Source organism: Salmo salar, chromosome 18 (assembly GCF_965601325.2).
Source record: "Salmo salar chromosome 18, fSalSal1, whole genome shotgun sequence".
NCBI classification, from domain to species: domain Eukaryota; kingdom Metazoa; phylum Chordata; class Actinopteri; order Salmoniformes; family Salmonidae; genus Salmo; species Salmo salar.
The window spans coordinates 72,774,183-72,793,139 of NC_138308.1; positions in this window are offsets into that span (position 1 = coordinate 72,774,183).

Here is an 18,957-nt window from a genome sequence, read left to right on the forward strand (position 1 = left end):
AATCGTATTTCTCCCTGTTTGTGAGCATTTCTCCATTGCTAAGATAATCCATCCACCTGACAGGTGTGGCATGTCAAGAAGCTGATTAAACAGCATGATCATTACACAGGTGCACCTTGTGCTGGGGACAATAAAAGGCCACTCTAAAATGTGCAATTTTGTCACACAACACAATGCCACAGATGTCTAAAGTTTTGAGGGAGTGTGCAATTGGCATACTGACTGCAGGAATGTCCACCAGAGCTTTTGCCAGAGAATTTAATGTTAATTTCTCTACCATAAGCCGCCACGTTGTTTTAGAGAATTTGGCAGTACGTCCAAACGGCCTCACAACCACAGACCACACCAGCCCAGGACCACCTCCACCTTGGGGATCGTCTGAGACCAGCCACCCGGACAGCTGATGAAACTGTGGGTTTGAACAACCAAATAAATGCTGCACAAAATGGGAAGCTCATCTGTGTGCTCGTTGTCCTCACCAAGGTCTTGACCTGACTGTAGTTCAGTGGGAAAATGCTCACCTTCGATGGCCACTGGCATGCTGGAGAAGTGTGCTCTTCATAGATGAATCGCAGTTTCAACTGTTCCGGGCAGATGGCAGACAACATGTATGGCGTTATGTGGGCGAGTGGTTTGCTGATGTCGACGTTGTGAACCGAGTGCTCCATGGTGGCGGTGGGGTTATGGTATGGGAAGGCATAAGCTACGGACAACAAACACAATTCCATTTTATCGATGGAAGTTTGAATGCACAGAAATACCGTGACAAGACCCTGGGGCCCATTGTCGTGCCATTCATCTGCCGCCATCACCTCATGTTTCAGCATGATAATGCACGGCCCCGTGTCACAAGGATCTGTACACAATTCCTAGCTGAAAATATCCTAATTCTTCCATGGCCTGCATACTCACCAGATATGCATGCTTGGGATGCTCTAGATCGACGTGTACGACAGGAGATGTGTCGCGCTTCATGAGGCAAACGGCTGTCACACCAGATACTGACTGGTTTCCTGATCCTTTTTTTTTAAAGGTATCTGTGACCAACTGATGCATATATGTATCCCCAGTCATGTGAAATCCATAGATTATGGCCTCATTTATTTATTTAACAAGACTGCAAACATTTAATCATATTTGATGATAACAAAATGAGATCAGTCCTTACCTGTTTTCAGGAGATGCTGGTGGTTGAACAATGTGGGCAAAAGTCCAAATACATGTTTGAAAAAAGGAAGTAGCCTAAACATTTGACAGGAAGACATGTGAGTTGGCTTGTCAAGGATGTGTGAGGCCTTTTGTAAATAAGATTTGCTCCCCTCCTGCATCCTCTCTCTTCCATCCCCTCTCGCCTCCTTTTGAAAAAGGTCCAAGTTAATCGTGGAAAGTCAGCGAGGAGAGGGACCGTGGATGGTAATGTGCTTGCTTGAAATGAGACGGTCCTTCTCCACTCGTGGGTCATTAGGCAAATTACGTTTACAGGGGTGGATCCCAAAATAAATGTGTAAAGTGCTGGAAACAAATTAAGTTAGTTGTGCAATAGTTTTTATAGATAAAACAATAAATAGTATAATGTTTTTAAACGTGCGCATGTTTTTCTCGCAGATTTAAAAACTCTTCCGAGGTAGGATACAAATGAGTATCCTTGATGAAAAGGTGGCTGTCTAGGACAGGAGGACACTCTTCCACTTGCCTACTAACCAATTGACACACTCCTCAACCGCTCGATCACTTATTGAAGAAAATCCCTACAGCAGAGATCTCCAAACTTTTCTTGCACGAGAGCTACTTAAAAAACAATAAACATGGTGCAAGGTAGTCATTTCTTTCTAGGTAAATAAATGGGCACTTTCTTTTCTTCTCCTCTAGCCTGCAACTCTCCCTTGGGTCCTTAGTTTACAAGAGAAAGTAGTGCACTGTTTTCTGTCAATGTACCTGGTAAAATAAAGGTTAATTAACAACTCTAAGGGGGGCCCTATAAAATCTGAGATTTTTCCCCCCAAACTCAGTTATATTTTTCATGGTTTTGTATTGTTTTGTTTTCACCCTCAAAATTACAATTGTTTATAGAGAAACAACAAAATAGCATGTTCTGAGTCCATGTCAATGCTTAAATCACATCAGAATAACTTTTGTGGGGGGTTCTGGAAAAAATAAACATAAAACAAAAAAAAGTTTATTGCTTTATATTGCACATCTAGCCGTTTAATTGAGCATCTAGCGCAATGGTACTCAGTGCGTGGCGAGCCCTCGTGGTGTTTTCCTATTTTCCATTCATAATACATAAAAATTATACCATTTCAATTCAATGTGTTTAATGCAGGCCTGAATCACTTCATTGAATATATCGATTGTTCCCAGGACGGCGGATAGATGGCAGTATAGCGCAGCTGTTGAAGAGAAAGGCCGAAATAGAATGTTTGCCGAAATACAACACAACTGCTCAGCTACAGCGACCGCCACATATCAGTTTGCTTCTATCTAATTTTGCAGTTTGGTCGACATGGATCGATTTATTGTAAAAAGAAACGTAAATCTATTGTCAATGAAAATGAGGGGGAAGAGCTGGAGAACAACGTGACTGCTATGAACCAACAACCACCAGAGAACCAGGAAGATGGCGACGGGGAAATGCAGCTAGTTAACGTAGCTAACGTGGCTCCGGTGACTAAGAGAAGGAAACGATCGATTCAAAAAGAACACAGAAACTTTCAAGAGAAATGGACAGACAAGTATTTTTTTGTATTGCATAATGGGACTAGCTCACTTTTTCATTTGCCAGAAGGCAGTCACTTGTTTTAAACAAGCAAATTTAGAGCAACATTTCCAGTCACACCATGCCTACTTTGACAAAACATATCCGCCACAAAGCAACCTCAGAAACAGCAAAATAGCACAACTCAAAGGACAGCTCAAAGGACAACAACAACAAATGATGGACAGATCTAGCATTGTTGCAGAGAAAACGACAGTGGCAACATATGGGATTTCTTGGATACTCACGAGAAACAAGAAGGCCTTCGCAGATGTGGAGATTGTCAAAGAATGTTTTTGGCCTCAGTCAAAATATTGTATGCTGATTTCACAAACAAGGAAGCTAATTTAAAGCAAATGAAGGGACTGGAACTCTCAGACTCGAACATAACAATACACAACTTGGATTAGTTAACACAATTTGAAACACAGGAGTGATGGTTGCTGATAATGGGCCTCTGTACGCCTATGTAGATATTTCATAAAAAATGTGCCGTTTCCAGCTACAATAGTCATTTACAAGATTAACAATGTCTACACTGTATTTCTGATCAATTTGATGTTATTTTAATGGAAAAATCTTTGCTTTTCTTTCAAAAACAAGGACATTTCTAAGTGACCCCAAACTTTTGAACAGTTGTGTACGTACTCATGATATACCTCTGCCAGGATAGCCTACTTTGCAGTTAACATTTGATTGAGAAGGTTTGGGGAAAAGTATTTCCGTCAACCCACAAGACAGTTATCACATCAACTGAGTGATTGACAAACGCGCGCACCACACAGACAGGCAGGGGCAATGTTGCTGGAAATTCATTGGCAGATATTGTGTTAGGTTTGGCTGAATAGTTACTTACCAGGGATGGGATAATGTCAACGTTGCGTTGATTAGGTTGTACCTGAGAGTTTGCGGTGTCTGATATTTGTAAGCTTGTTTATGACAGTTTGCGGGGCAACACGTGAGAAATGCATATACTTTCAGAATTGCTTGGAGAGCTACTCATAGGTGGGCTGCGAGCTGGTAGCTCACAATCGACCTGTTGTAGATGCCTGCCCTAAAGTGTATGTCTGCGCATTCCTAATTTTCACAGTGCCAATATTAAACACTAGTGGTTGGTTTCCCAGACAGAGATTAAAGCTGCAATATGTAACTTTTTGGGCAACCCACCAAAATTCACATAGAACTGTATGTTATAGATCTGTCGTTGAAAGCTGGTCTGTTCAATGTGCGCTATTTCTACGCTTCCCATTCTTAAGTTTCATTTTTGCATCTTTCACTTTCGTTTTTTTCTACACCAGCTTCAAACGGCTGAAATAATTATTTTTGGGGTTATGGAAAATATAATCCACAGCAGTTTAGATGATACAATGATTCTCTACACCAGTGGTTCCCAACCTTTTTCGGATACTGTACGACCAACTGAAGTTTGCTCTGCCCAGAGTACCCCTGAAGTACCCCTTTCATGTGCATTTTACCAGTAGGTCTATGGTCTCATGAGTCTTCTCAAGTACCCCCTGTTGATAGGCCAAGTCCTAGTACCCCTGGTTGGGAACCACTGCTCTACACTATACTTGCTTGTTTTGTCACACACTGTTATTAGGTGAACTACTAGAATTTTAGCACCCAGGAAATGACGGAACAATTTCTGTATAGTGCATCTTTAATAAGCCTAGTTCTGGACTAAAAGAGCATGCTCAATGGATATTCTCCTTTGATATACATTTTTAGTCGAAGCACTAGGCTTCATTAGCCTGGTGAAACCAGTCGGTTCGCTGCTTTCACCATTATTTCTTTACTTCATGTATCGTGCAGTAGAAAACAAGATGTCGATTGCCTTAGTTTAATACAATGGGGTCAACAATCAAGTCGAACAATTGGCCGTCACCCTATGAGTAGAGCGCACACACTCTACCTCTTACTTAATAAAAGCTTGGACACAGAAATGGTTGCTCAAGAGCAGAAACGTTGATAGAAAAAGCGCCACATGTAGGAATATTCTCGTTGAATCTAGTGGCACCATTTTGTTTCCCGATGAGGTGAAAGATAACAAGGATGAGTGTCTGTTGATGTGTTTGAAGCAGCAGACTCCTAATTCCGTGGAGCTGTATCATTAATACTTAAGTATGTGTGCATTTTGTATGTTTATAGACAGATTTGGTTCTGTGGCACGCTGGCACCTGCACTATATTACACACAGAAGCTTGGCTAATAAGCTGCAGGTGCGAAGCTTGGCAAATGGAGAAAGGAGACGGTCATCTGCTGTTTTTTTGTTGGCGTCGGCGGCAGCAGCTATGTGATGCCATCCTGGCTGGCCCAATCGAGCTGGCAATAGACTCCATACCTACTTTTCTCCAAAACAACAATTGCTTCATTTTGTCACAGGAAATGGGCTTAAAGGACTCTATCGAGAAACCCTTTTCCCTGAAACCCAATTGTTTTCTTTCTCTCTCTGGCACTGTCTCCGGTTATTAGTGTCAATTATCGTAGATTCTTTGTTGCAGGTATGCAAAGAAACGATGGGGTGAGATAAAATAACTAAAAGAGGGGGAATGTCGTCTAAACCAGGCTTTCATTTGCTGACAGCCGTGAGTTAGTGACAGTTGATGAGGAACTTCACTTCTTCAAAATGTAATTGTGTGATAAACGGCCCAACATATAGCTTCTGACGCACTCATATTGCTTTGCCACTTGGGAGAAGTGTGGGGAGTCGTATCTTTGGCACATTAAAGGGTAACTCCCAACCCCAATTTCAGCCTTTGCCCAACCACGTCATATTAAAGTTGTGGTTGGGGGGAATTGCTCATAAATATTCCTTTTGGGGGTGGGTAAACCTAGTTGTACCTTGTCCCAACACTTTCTCACTAAAGCATACTTACCAGAAGCCCACTGGCACGCTCTGATAATAAAAGTATGTGCATCGCAAGCAAATATGTCTCTGGACAGTTAACTCACAGTGGTAACACGCCAAGTTCCTGACATCTATTGTCACTTGCGGTGTATATTAGAATACCCCATGGGTCGCAAAAAAAATATTTGAAATGTCGGCTCACATTTATTGCAGTATTGTGTTGGCAAGAAAAGTGCAATCATCGCCTTGAAAATTAAGATTAGGGGCTCAATTCAATCCAACCCACATTGCAGTATTTATGCAGTAGCTCTTTTTCCAGTGGTCAAATTAACTCATAGATTGGTCTTCTTGGGTACTGTATAAAAACCTACAACTACTACCAGGGAAACCGCTCTTACAGGTATACTTTCACTTTCAGAATAAGACGTGTGTGGGCACGGGATGAATATTGTAAATGAAGGATCGAAAAAAGAAGATATGTGCACAATGTGGGATTAGATGTCACAATCATTGAACTATGAGCCAACTGTCTTAGCGAACTGCACCACCAATCACTCTTAGTGGTTGGGAAAAATACAACGACTTCACATGACCACCATTGTCATCTATTTCTTGTTAGGATGGATGTAGCTACAAATATATGCGTATAATCCTCATACTGTATAGTAAATCTTGAGGTGGTACCACACAGCACATCTACAAGGGAGTGTATTTTATACCAAACCCCTCCCTTTAGATGGCGTAGAGGATTTCAATGGTAGAGTTGAACCGCTGGGGGCAAAAAGAGCTAGATTTACAACTAATAGACCAAAATACAGTGCCTTGCAAAAGTATTCATCCCCCTTGGCATTTTTCCTATTTTGTAGCATTACAACCTGTAATTTGAATGGATTTTATTTGGATTTCATGTAATGGACATACACAATATAGTCCAAATTGGTGAAGTGAAATGAAAAAAATTACTTGTTCCAAAAATCATTTAAAAAGAAAACTGGAAAGTGGTGTGTGTATATGTATTCACCCCCTTTGCTATGAAGCCCATAAATAAGATCTGGTGCAACCAATTACCTTCAGAAGTCACATAATTAGTGAAATAAAGTCCACCTGTGTGCAATCTAAGTGTCACATGATCTGTCACATGATCTCAGTATATACACCTGTTCTGAAAGACCCCAGAGTCTGCAACACCATTAAGCAAGGGGCACCCCCAAGCAAACGGCACCATGAAGACCAAGGAGCTCTCAAAACAGGTCAAGGACAAAGTTGTGGAGAAGTACAGATCAGGGTTGGGTTATAAAAAAAAATCAGAAAATTTGAACATCCCACGGAGCACCATTAAATCCATTATTAAATAAATTGAAAAAATATGACACCACAACAAACCTGCCTAGAGAGTGGCGCCCACCAAAACCGACAGACCAGGCAAGGAGGACATTAATCAGAGAGGCAACAAAGAAACCAAAGATAACCCTGAAGGACCTGCAAAGCTCCACAGCGAAGATTGGAGTATGTTTTCATAGAACCACCTTAAGCCGTACACTCCACAGAGCTAGGCTTTACGGAAGAGTGTCCAGAAAAAAGACAATGCTTAAAAAATAAGCAAACACGTTTGGTGTTCACCAAAATACATGTGGGAGACTCCCCAAACATATTGGAGAATGTACTCTGGTCAGATGAGACTAAAATTGAGATTTTTGGCCATCAAGGAAAACGCTATGTCTGGCGCAAACCCAACACCTCTCATCACCCCGAGAATGCCATACCCACAGTGAAGCATGGTGGTGGCAGCAACATGCTGTAGGGATGTTTTTCATCGGCAGGGACTGGGAAACTGGTCAGAATTTAAGGAATGATGGATGGCGCTAAATACAGGGAAATTCTTGAGCGAAACCTGTTTTAGTCTTCCAGAGATTTGAGACTGGGACAGAGGTTCACTTTCCAGCAGGACAATGACACTACGCATACTGCTAAAGCAACACTCGAGTGGTTTAAGGGGAAACATTTTTATGTCTTGGAATGGCCTAGTCAAAGCCCAAACCTCAATCCAATTGAGAATCTGTAGTATGACTTAAAGATGGCTGTACACCAGCGGAACCCATCCAACTTGAAGAAACTGGAGCAGTTTTGCCTTGAAGAATGGGAAGAAATCCCAGTGGCTAGATGTGCCAAGCTTATAGAGACATACCCCAAGAGACTTTTAGCTGTAATTGCTGCAAAAGGTGTCTCTAAAAAGTATTGACTTCGGGGGGGTGAATAGTTATGCACACTCAAGTTTTCCGTTTTTTTGTCTTATTTCTTGTTTGTTTCAAAATAAAAAAAAATATTTTGCATCTTCAAAGTGGTAGGCATGGTGTGTAAGTCAAATGATACAAACCCCCCAAAAATCCATTTTAATTCCAGGTTGTAAGGCAACAAAATAGGAAAAATGCCAAAGGGGTGAATACTTTTGCAAGCCACTGCGTATTACTTTTGCAACAAACTGTCAAAATAAAGAACAGAATTGATCTGTTTCACAATAACTCAGCCAAAAACATCTGGTTTTCGATAACTTTTTTTTTCTTCAAGAAAGTTACTCCTTAACAAGCTTAACTGGGGGGAGGGGGTCTGTTTTGAAAACATTTAGATTCACCCTATGCATTATTTATGTTTGCTCACATCTGTTCAATTCCATTGAACTTTATACCACTTCCCATCCTAAGGTGGTGGAACTACCCCTGGGTTGTGTTCAAGAAAAAGCAACATGATGCCAAAAGAAACAGGAAGGTACTACCACATAGTTTCTAAACCCACAGGCACAACATCGTGAGACCTCCGGGAACGCTTACAAAACAGACCAAGCAGACTAGGCTTGGGGTTTGTGGTTTGGGGTTTGAGAAGTCAATAAGAGAAGTGAAAAATGATTCCTTAGTTGTATATTTTTCTCGAAATCGAAAGGCACAACCTAGATTCTAACCAACTTATTACTACAACCTCGTGAAAGTGACAAACTGACACGTTTTCATTTTCGTCAAAAACAACTTTATATCGAAGGAGTGCCTTTGATTATACGGCCTGCGCAAAATAACAATTCATTTAATTTGTAAATCGCTTTTCTCAGACCCAAGGCGACAAAAAAATGAAATACTTAAACTAATCCAGAACATAGAACACAGACAACAATCAAAGCTATCTACATTTATTTTTGCTATCTCTAGATTTGATAAGTAACCTAAACTTTTACAATATCCCTAACCACGATAGATAAGGTTTTTGAGCAACTATTTGTGTAGAAGTATTTTTTTCTCATATCCTCAGAAGCATTATAATAATACTCACATCATGCCTCCCAGCCTTAGAGTTCCTCACCTGCTGAACATGTACTGTACCTTCCGCTGAAGCTTCACTAGGCCTAGCTCTAATGGCTTCCAGAGCTCTAGCTTGGTTCTGACTAGAGCGTGTACAGCTACGAACAGAAGTGACTTTTAGTAGTTGGTTAGGAGAATTTACGCAGCAGGTTAGGATCATTAACGTGGCAGGTTAGGAGACTTAGGTTAGGGCTGGGAAAAGGGTTAGGATTGGCTAAAATCCTCTCTGAACCTGCTATGAAAAGTCACTTCCTGTCGTAGCTGTACTCTCTCTAGTCACAACCCTCTAGCCTGGCTGGAGCACATCATTATGAGAGAGTGAGAATTAGCCCCTTGGCACTTTCCAACTTTATCTCTAACCCATGTCTATGAACTGAGGTTTAGGGGATGGTTACTGTGGCTGTATATATAAGTAAAATGCCATCCTGGTTGTGTGCAAAATTGGTTGAAAAGACATCAGCCTGATGTGTTGTGACATCCTGGTCAGGTCGTATGCTGGGGTAGTGCAGTAATATTTATCATATGTAGGTTACACATTGCCAGAAAGTATTCATACCCCTTGAGTTATTACACATTTTGTTATTTTACAGCCTGAATTTAAAATGGATTAAATACATATAAAAAAAATCACCCATCTACACACGATACCCCATAATGACCAAGTGAAAACATGTTTTTAGACATTTTTGCAAATGTATTGAAAATGAAATACAGAAATCTATAATTTACATAAGTATTCACACCCCTGAGTCAATACTTTGTAGAAGCACCTTTGGCAGCGATTACAGCTGTCTCCAAGAGTCTCTAAGAGCTTTCCACACCTGGATTGTACAACATTTGCCCATTATTCTATTCAAAATTCTTCAAGCTCTGTCAAATTGGTTGTTGATCATTGATAGGTAACTATTTTCAGGTCTTGCCATAGATTTTCAAGTAGATTTAAGTCAAAACTGAAACTCGGCCACTCAGGAACATTCACTGTCTTCTTGGTAAGCAACTCCAGTGTAGATTTGGCCTTGTGTTTTAGGTTATTGTCCTGCTGAAAGGTGAATTCCCAGTGTCTGGTGGAAAGCAGACTGAAAAAGGATGTGTCACTTTTATCTCTGAAAAACTCCCTAGTCATTCACGCTTACAAGCATACCCATAACATTGTGCAACCACCACTATACTTGAAATATGGAGAGTAGTAAACGGAACCAAGATCGACCACAGTCTCTCGTTTCAAATGGGAACAAATTAGTCATACTGGGCAAAACACGCAAGGAGGGGTGGGTAGAGCAAAGCACGAGCTAGCGAGATCCTATTGGTGTGTTCTAGCATGCATTTACATATTTCCGTTATGGATTGCCTACTCTGTGAAGTGCGCATGTGCAGTAACTAAATTAGCCTTTGCACTCCTTCTAAACAACACATTTCTTTTAAACTTTGGCAAAGGGTAAAGCCAACAAAATATAGTCCTCTCTTGTTCATAAGAGATTTTAGTTTTGCGAACAAAAAACTGTATTGAGATCAAATATTTCATTAATGAGAAAATTAGCAGAATGTGGGCCAAAATCCATCACGTTCCATCTTCTCCATATTTGGTAGTGAGTGGAAACGCCAAGCGGATGCTTCACATTTATACATCCGGTGAAATATCTGTCTCATTGTTCTGAGGTATTACTTTAGTGCCTTGTTGCAAACAGGATGCATGTTTTGGGATATATTTTTTATTCTGTACAGGCTTCCTTCTTTTCACTCGGTCAATCAGGTTAGTATTGTGGAGTAACTACAATGTTATTGATCCATCCTCAGTTTTCTCCTATCACAGCCATTCAATTGTAGCTGTTTTAAAGTCACCATTGGCCTCATGGTGAAATCCCTGAGCGGTTTCCTTCCTCTCCAGCAACTGAGTTATGAAAGACGCCTGTATCTTTGTTGTAACTGGGTGTATTGATACACCATCCAAAGTATAATTAATAACTTCACCATGCTCAAAGGGATATTCAATGCCTTTATTTTATTATTTATTTATTTTAACCCATCTACCAATAGGTGTACTTTTTTGCGAGGCATTGGAAAACCTCCCTGGTCTGTGTTTGAAATTCACTGCTCGACTGAGGGGCCTTACAATTATCGGTATGTGTAGGGTAAAGAGAACAGGTAGTCATTCCAAAAAATATATGTTATACACTATTTTTGCACACTGTGAGTCCATGCAACTTATTATGTGATTTGTTAAGCAAGTGTTTACTCCTGAACTTATTTAGTCTTGCATTAACAAAGGTGTTGAATAAATATGGACGCAAGACATTACAGCCGTTCATTTTTTATTAATTCGAAAACAAATCTTAAAACACAATTCTACTTAGACATTATGGGGTTGTCACAGGCGTCGAAAGGGACAGACCAAAACGCAGCGGGTATAGTGCTCATCTTCTTTATTGCTTAATAAAGTGAACACTTAAACAAAAACAATAAACCGACAAACAACAGTTCTGCAAGTACACAGACTATGCAGGAAGCAACCACCCACAAAGACACAGGAAAAACAGGCTGCCTACGTATGGCTTCCAATCAGAGACAACGAAAGACACCTGCCTCTGATCGGAAGACATACTTGGCCACACATAGAAAAAGAAACATACAAATGGAAAACTAGAACCAAAAACCCCTAGAACCCAAAAAAAAAAAAAAAAAACACACAAAACAAACAACCCCCTGCCACGCCCTGACCAACTACAATTACAAATGACCCCTTTTACTGCTCAGGACGTGACACGGGTATTTTGTGTAGGCCAGTGACAAATCTTAATTTAATCCACTTTACATTCCGGCTGTAACACAACAAAATGTGGAAAAAGTCAAGGTGTGTGACTACCGTCTGAAGGCACTGCATATATACGACACGTGATAAGACTATGCAATTTGTATATTAACAAAGTCTATTAAATGAATTATCTGACTCCATCAAGATTATTAAAATATGTAAGCATTAGGCAATAAGTTGATGTTGACTAGCAACAATTGGTCTGAGAGTGGAATACTAAAGTCAATTCGATTTATTTACATTGTAAAATTACATACAAGGCATAAAGCTTAACTTACAAGGCAATACCGACACTAACATTACATTCACAATCTAGGCATACAGATCCTATATGACAGAACATTGACAAAGAGATGCCTGTTAGGCCAGAGGCCTAGTAACCTAGGCAATGAGAATTTCTCATACAACATTTCCGTAGAGTGCGTAGCAGGACAAAAGAGAAAATAAAATACTTTCATTCCATTTATACCAGATCTAACTTGTTTATATTCAAAAGCAATTGTTGACCAATCCACAGACCAAACCAAAGGTTATAAAACTATGGTATCCAATCAGATCGAACCAGCCAACGTCCTCTAGGAAGGCGGTCACATCTATGTGTGATGAGCTGAGGGGGTGGGCTGGGAGCAGTAGAGAGACAACAGCATTCCTGAGAGGACAAAAGAGATCCTTGCATACAGTGTCGTCAGGGTTCATTCTGAACAACTGCAAGTAACCAAGATTTACCGGTCAAGAAATATATATATACACTGCTCAAAAAAATAAAGGGAACACTTAAACACCACAATGTAACTCCAAGTCAATCACACTTCTGTGAAATCAAACTGTCCACTTAGGAAGCAACACTGATTGACAATACATTTCACATGTTGTTGTGCAAATGGAATAGACAACAGGTGGAAATTATAGGCAATTAGTAAGACACCCCCAATAAAGGAGTGGTTCTGCAGGTGGGGACCACAGACCACTTCTCAGTTCCTATGCTTCCTGGCTGATGTTTTGGTCACTTTTGAATGCTGGCGGTGCTTTCACTCTAGTGGTAGCATGAGACGGAGCCTACAACCCACACAAGTGGCTCAGGTAGTGCAGCTCATCCATGATGGCACATCAATGCGAGCTGTGGCAAGAAGGTTTGCTGTGTCTGTCAGCGTAGTGTCCAGAGCATGGAGGCGCTACCAGGAGACAGGCCAGTACATCAGGAGACGTGGAGGAGGCCGTAGGAGGGCCACAACCCAGCAGCAGGACCGCTACCTCCGCCTTTGTGCAAGGAGTAGCAGGAGAAGCACTGCCAGAGCCCTGCAAAATGACCTCCAGCAGGCCACAAATGTGCATGTGTCTGCTCAAACGGTCAGAAACAGACTCCATGAGAGTGGTATGAGGGCCCGACGTCCACAGGTGGGGGTTGTGCTTACAGCCCAACACTGTGCAGGACGTTTGGCATTTGCCAGAGAACACCAAGATTGGCAAATTCGCCACTGGCGCCCTGTGCTCTTCACAGATGAAAGCAGGTTCACACTGAGCACGTGACAGACGTGACAGAGTCTGGAGACGCCGTGGAGAACGTTTTGCTGCCTGCAACATCCTCCAGCATGAGCGGTTTGGCGGTGGGTCAGTCATGGTGTGGGGTGGCATTTCTTTGGGGGGCCGCACAGCCCTCCATGTGCTCGCCAGAGGTAGCCTGACTGCCATTAGGTACCGAGATGAGCTCCTCAGACCCCTTGTGAGACCATATGCTGGTGCGGTTGGCCCTGGGTTCCTCCTAATGCAAGACAATGCTAGACCTCATGTGGCTGGAGTGTGTCAGCAGTTCCTGCAAGAGGAAGGTATTGATGCTATGGACCGGCCTGCCCGTTCCCCAGACCTGAATCCAATTGAGCACATCTGGGACATCATGTCTCGCTCCATCCACCAACGCCACGTTGCACCACAGACTGTCCAGGAGTTGGCGGATGCTTTAGTCCAGGTCTGGGAGGAGATCCCTCAGGAGACCATCCGCCACCTCATCAGGAGCATGCCCAGGCGTTGTAGGGAGGTCATACAGGCCCGTGGAGGCCACACACACTACTGAGCCTCATTTTGACTTGTTTTAAGGACACTACATCAAAGTTGGATCAGCCTGTAGTGTGGTTTTCCACTTTCATTTTGAGTGTGACTCCAAATCCAGACCTCCATGGGTTGATAAATTGGATTTCCATTGATTCTTTTTGTGTGATTTTGTTGTCAGCACATTCAACTATGTAAAGAAAAAAGTATTTAATAAGATTATTTCTTTCATTCAGATCTAGGATGTGTTGTTTAAGTGTTCCCTTTATTTTTTTGAGCAGTATATTTTTTGTGGTTGTAAACTGGAATCTCTTCAACCCGAAAAACAGCTTTCAACCAGAAAATGACATCATTATGACATCCCAAGCCAAATGTTGCCCACTGGGGTGTGTGCAGCCTGTTTTCGACTGTATAACGTGTTCACATGCAAAAACGTGCATTATTTTATGGCGCAATTGTCTAATATTCAATGTTCCCTGACCCTCACCCTCTTTCAGTACCCTGGCATATCCAGTCAAGGCAAAATAAAGCAAATGCACTAACAAGACTCTTCAAGCAGATGTTGAGCGTGACCTTCACTTATACAAGCCCTAGCGAGCGAGCTAGAGATGAGAGACGAGAGAGACATTTCTTCAGCTGCGTTTGGGAATGAGACTGAATATCCATTAGGTGCTGCTTCCATCGTCTCACTCTTCTCATCCACTCCCATATGGCAGGCGCATGGATCTGGGCATAGGGAGCGAGCGATAAAGAGGTCCCATATGTGTGTCTGTTTCTCTTTGTTAGTTCCCAAGCAAACAGAAGCCCTCTTCAGCCGTTTGAGTGAAATTAATGTTGTTTTAGATGTCCAGATATGTAGCCCTCATTTGCATAAGGAGCTCACATCACAAGCTGTAGAAATATGAAGTGAGACTCTCATATTGAGGAGTGTGCTTTAAAGGGACTTTCTGAATGCCACAACGAAAGTTCCCTCTGGCAAAAAAAATCTTCATTTTTTTATTTTAAAATAAGATTTACTTGTTCAAATACACAATTTTAATTTGAAAATGTATATACAGTATATTTCAGCACATTATCTACATATTCTGTTTTATTTGTCCTTTTTTTATTATACAATGTTAAGACTTAATTTGAATATTTACATAAAGGCTTTCATACAGCACACTATCTATAAAGACACTATATCATCTGTACATTGCATCACAACAACATTTCAATGACAAATGTTACCATTCCATGTAAAATAAATAAATGGTAAAATGACAAAATATCAGAGTCTGCATATAAAGTTAACATGATAAAGCCCCCTTTAAACACAAACCGAAAAAGAAAATCTAAAGACAATCAAAATACACATATGTTAGGTCAATGCATTCTAGGTTACAGGACATGTATAGGCTACCGATATGCAGCATCATTCTCCATAGGGACTAAAGAGGTGTATAAATACTGTATCTACTGTTTACTAGGTGTAAATGTTCTGTTTAATTTGAGATGCCCAGAGAGTCCCAGAGGCTCAAAGTTCTTGATTGACCAATGTTATTAGTTGATAGTCAAGACTTCACTTGTTGTTTCCCCAGTACTTTCATCAGATAAAGAGTTGATCAGATGCAAAGAGAAGTCTGATATTTTGTCCCAATCTTTTTTAATATTGACCACCACAATTTGTTTCGTCACATCTTCATATGTTACTTCAGAAATTGTCTCTAGATCACTTATTGCGCCTTGAACCACATACGCCTTAGCTATTCTCTCTAGTTTATCTTCCATATGAATCTCTGCCTGTTCCAAAACATTCTTCTCAAACTGAGTCCTGTGAGAAGACTTTCTACAGCAGAACTCATTCCAAGGCAATACAGACAGGGTCAACAGCCCTACAATACCGAGCACCACCAGCAAGCCATATACCTCTGAATCATTTTTTAGGTTAGCTATGGTTGCTTTTTCTGTCAAATTGAGCTCACTGCTTTTCTTGCAGGCAAGTGCTCTAGAGCTGTAATTTAGGCAGCACGTGTACCAGAACCCATTGATGAGAACAGAGGCAACCCAGAGTAACCCTGTAGCAGCCGCCTTGAAGAGGAATTTGAACAGTGCCGCGCAGAAATGACCCCGGAGTTTACACTCACGTTCGCATTTGCAAGTAAATCGAAGGATTCTTCTGAAATGTTTATCTACAAAGAGAATCATGACAAAAATGATCAAAGTCGGTAACGCTATGTAGGTACCACAATGCCAAGAGCTTCTATCAGGTGAACAGGAGCATTGCAGGTGAATCTGAAATTCAAAATAGTACACCACCAGAAAAATGATGACCACATAAACACCTGCTGATGCTGTCAGGTGTCTGAAGATCACTTTCTGTCCAGTTTTATAGCCCAGCATGTCCCACATGTTGACCGATCAGCCTGTTAGCAGATTACTCAGGGTTTATACAGTGTCCACTTCTGTCAATCTGTCTCTGTCCAGATGTATGGAATTCCGTCTGTTTCGGATACACAGACCTCTTCTAGTCTCAGGTTGGTGGATAGTTCCTGCGGGTGATGCAGAGCCACAGATGCTGCTCGTCCACTTGAGTAATACCGTTTTGTAGTATCAGTTAGAGGAGGTTCCCAGCCCTAAAAATGTTCTTGGTTCTGACTATTGTTATATAATAACCCACCCTATCCCATGACTCTACTGTACTGGGAGGTGACAGACAGATTATTGGAATCTCCAAACATATACCGCAATGTTAGTCACTTCCCCGTTGCCGTTTGCTCTGAGGAAGTTTGCAGGTGCAAATGGTTGTGTGTTTGGAGGAACAACAATATTTCAACCAAATGTCACGGGATCTTATACACATGATAAATTCTCACTTAGCCTATACAAATACAATTCGGCTTTATTCATGAAATATCAATCTCACAGGAAAACAGTGGTTTCTATAGCGTAAACGACACCCAAAGAGACCAGGGAATGTTGTGTGCTTCCAGGCCTATGACTGGCAAAGTTCAATCAATTGATGCCATACGACAACCCCACCACCATGCAGCCTCCCTCCCTCCACTAGCCTGTCTAGACAAAGTGTCCATTGTCCCTTTGCCCCTCAACCACCAACACTCCTAAAAGAATTTCAACATGCCGCCTCACCCACTGTAACCTTACAGCAAAACAGTAGCGTGTGTGGGTAAAATTACTGAGGGAAAAAAATCCATATTATAACCTACGTTGTGATAATTACGTTGTTTTCTCCATATCCCATTAGTTCATAGGCCACCGTGATATACAATAAAGCCGTGAGAACAAAAAGACAACAGTCACGCAGAGGTGGAATAAATTAAAGTACACATATGTTTGTTTCATCACAAAACCACAGACCAACATCTGCCCAGTGAAGTCCACAAAGCAAATTTTGCATTAACAAACCTGCATCATGGTCAAGCAAGTTCATGTTTTTGACAGTTTACTAAACAGCTGCTGATTTAAAATCACAGAGTTACTGCAAGTCAGCACAAAGACAACAGGAACACTGCCTACGATATTCCAGCACCATTTCAACTTAAACATTTAAACATCATGAAATCAACAAGGCTGTATGCTTCATGTAGTACACTGAAAACTAACTTAAAGATACCAAAAACGATTTAGTCCAATCAAGATTGCTAAATATCATGTTTCTGTCCATGGTACTGATTTGTGTGTGTGTGTGTGTGTGTGTGTGTGTGTGTGTGTGTGTGTGTGTGTGTGTGTGTGTGTGTGTGTGTGTGTGTGTGTGTGTGTGTGTGTGTGTGTGTGTGTGTGTGTGTGTGTGTGTGTGTGTGTAAGTAAAACCAAACTGTTGATTCACCCTACTTGTAGACTAGTTGAACGCCAATGCCATCCTCCTCTCTTCATGTTGGCAAAACGGTCCATGGCTCTGTCATACAAAGTATCACGTTTAGTTTTTGTTGTCATTTTATAATTTGTATTTTTTTATTGGCCAAATATTTGGGAAGCCTGCCTTCCCTTGGCATTCATTGATACAAACCAGTGCAGCACAACCCTCTCTGGTATATGAAGCACACACAGGTTAAAGGACTGAAATTGACTAATTTAGGTAGAAACCAACATGTTTTATCTTCAAATAGAATATAGTTAATACAATTCTTCCACAAGTTCTAAGAAACACAAGTGATGGGGTGGCAGGTAGCCTAGTGGTTAGAGCGTGGGACTAGCAACTAAAAGGTTGCTGGATCGAATCCCAGAGCTGACAAGGTAAAAATCTGTTGTTCTGCCCCTGAACAAGGTAGTTATCCCACTGTTCCTAGGCTGTCATTGAAAATAAGAATTTGTTGACTTGCCTAGTTAAATAAAGGTAAAAAAAAAACAAGAGATATCTGAGCAGACAGACATTCCTACAGCATACATACACTGAGTATACCGAACACCTTCCTAATATTGAGTTTTGCACTCAGAACAGCCTCAATTATTCGGGGCATGGACACTACAAGGTGTCGAAAGCATTCCAAAGGGATGCTGGCCCATGTTGACTCCAAAGCTTCCCACAGCTGTGTTAAGTTGGCTGGATGTCCTTTGGGTGGTGGACCATTCTTGATATAGACGGGAAACTGTTGAGCGTGAAAAAACACAGCAGCGTTGAAGTTCTTGACACAAACAGGTGCACCACCTGGCACCTACAACCATACCCTGTTCAAAGGCACTTCAATCTTTGGTCTTGCCCATTCACCCTCTGAATGGTACACATACAATCCATGTCTCAACTGTCTCAAGACTTAAAAATCCTTCTTTAACCTGTCTCCTCTCTTTCATCTACACTGATTGTTGGTAGAACATAGCACTTGCACCGCCAGGGTTCCCATGCAGGACCTGTACAAAAATGTATGCACTCATTACTGTAAGAGTACTCAGTACTGTAAGAGCACTCATTTTTGGAAGAGTACTCATTACTGTAAGAGTACTCAGTACTGTAAGAGCACTCATTACTGTAAGAGTACTCATTACTGTAAAAGTACTCATTACTGTAAAAGTACTCAGTACTGTAAGAGCACTCAGTACTGTAAGAGCACACATTACTGTAAGAGTACTCAGTACTGTAAGAGCACTCATTACTGTAAGAGCACTCAGTACTGTAAGAGCACTCAGTACTGTAAGAGTGTCTGATAAATTACAAATGTAAAAA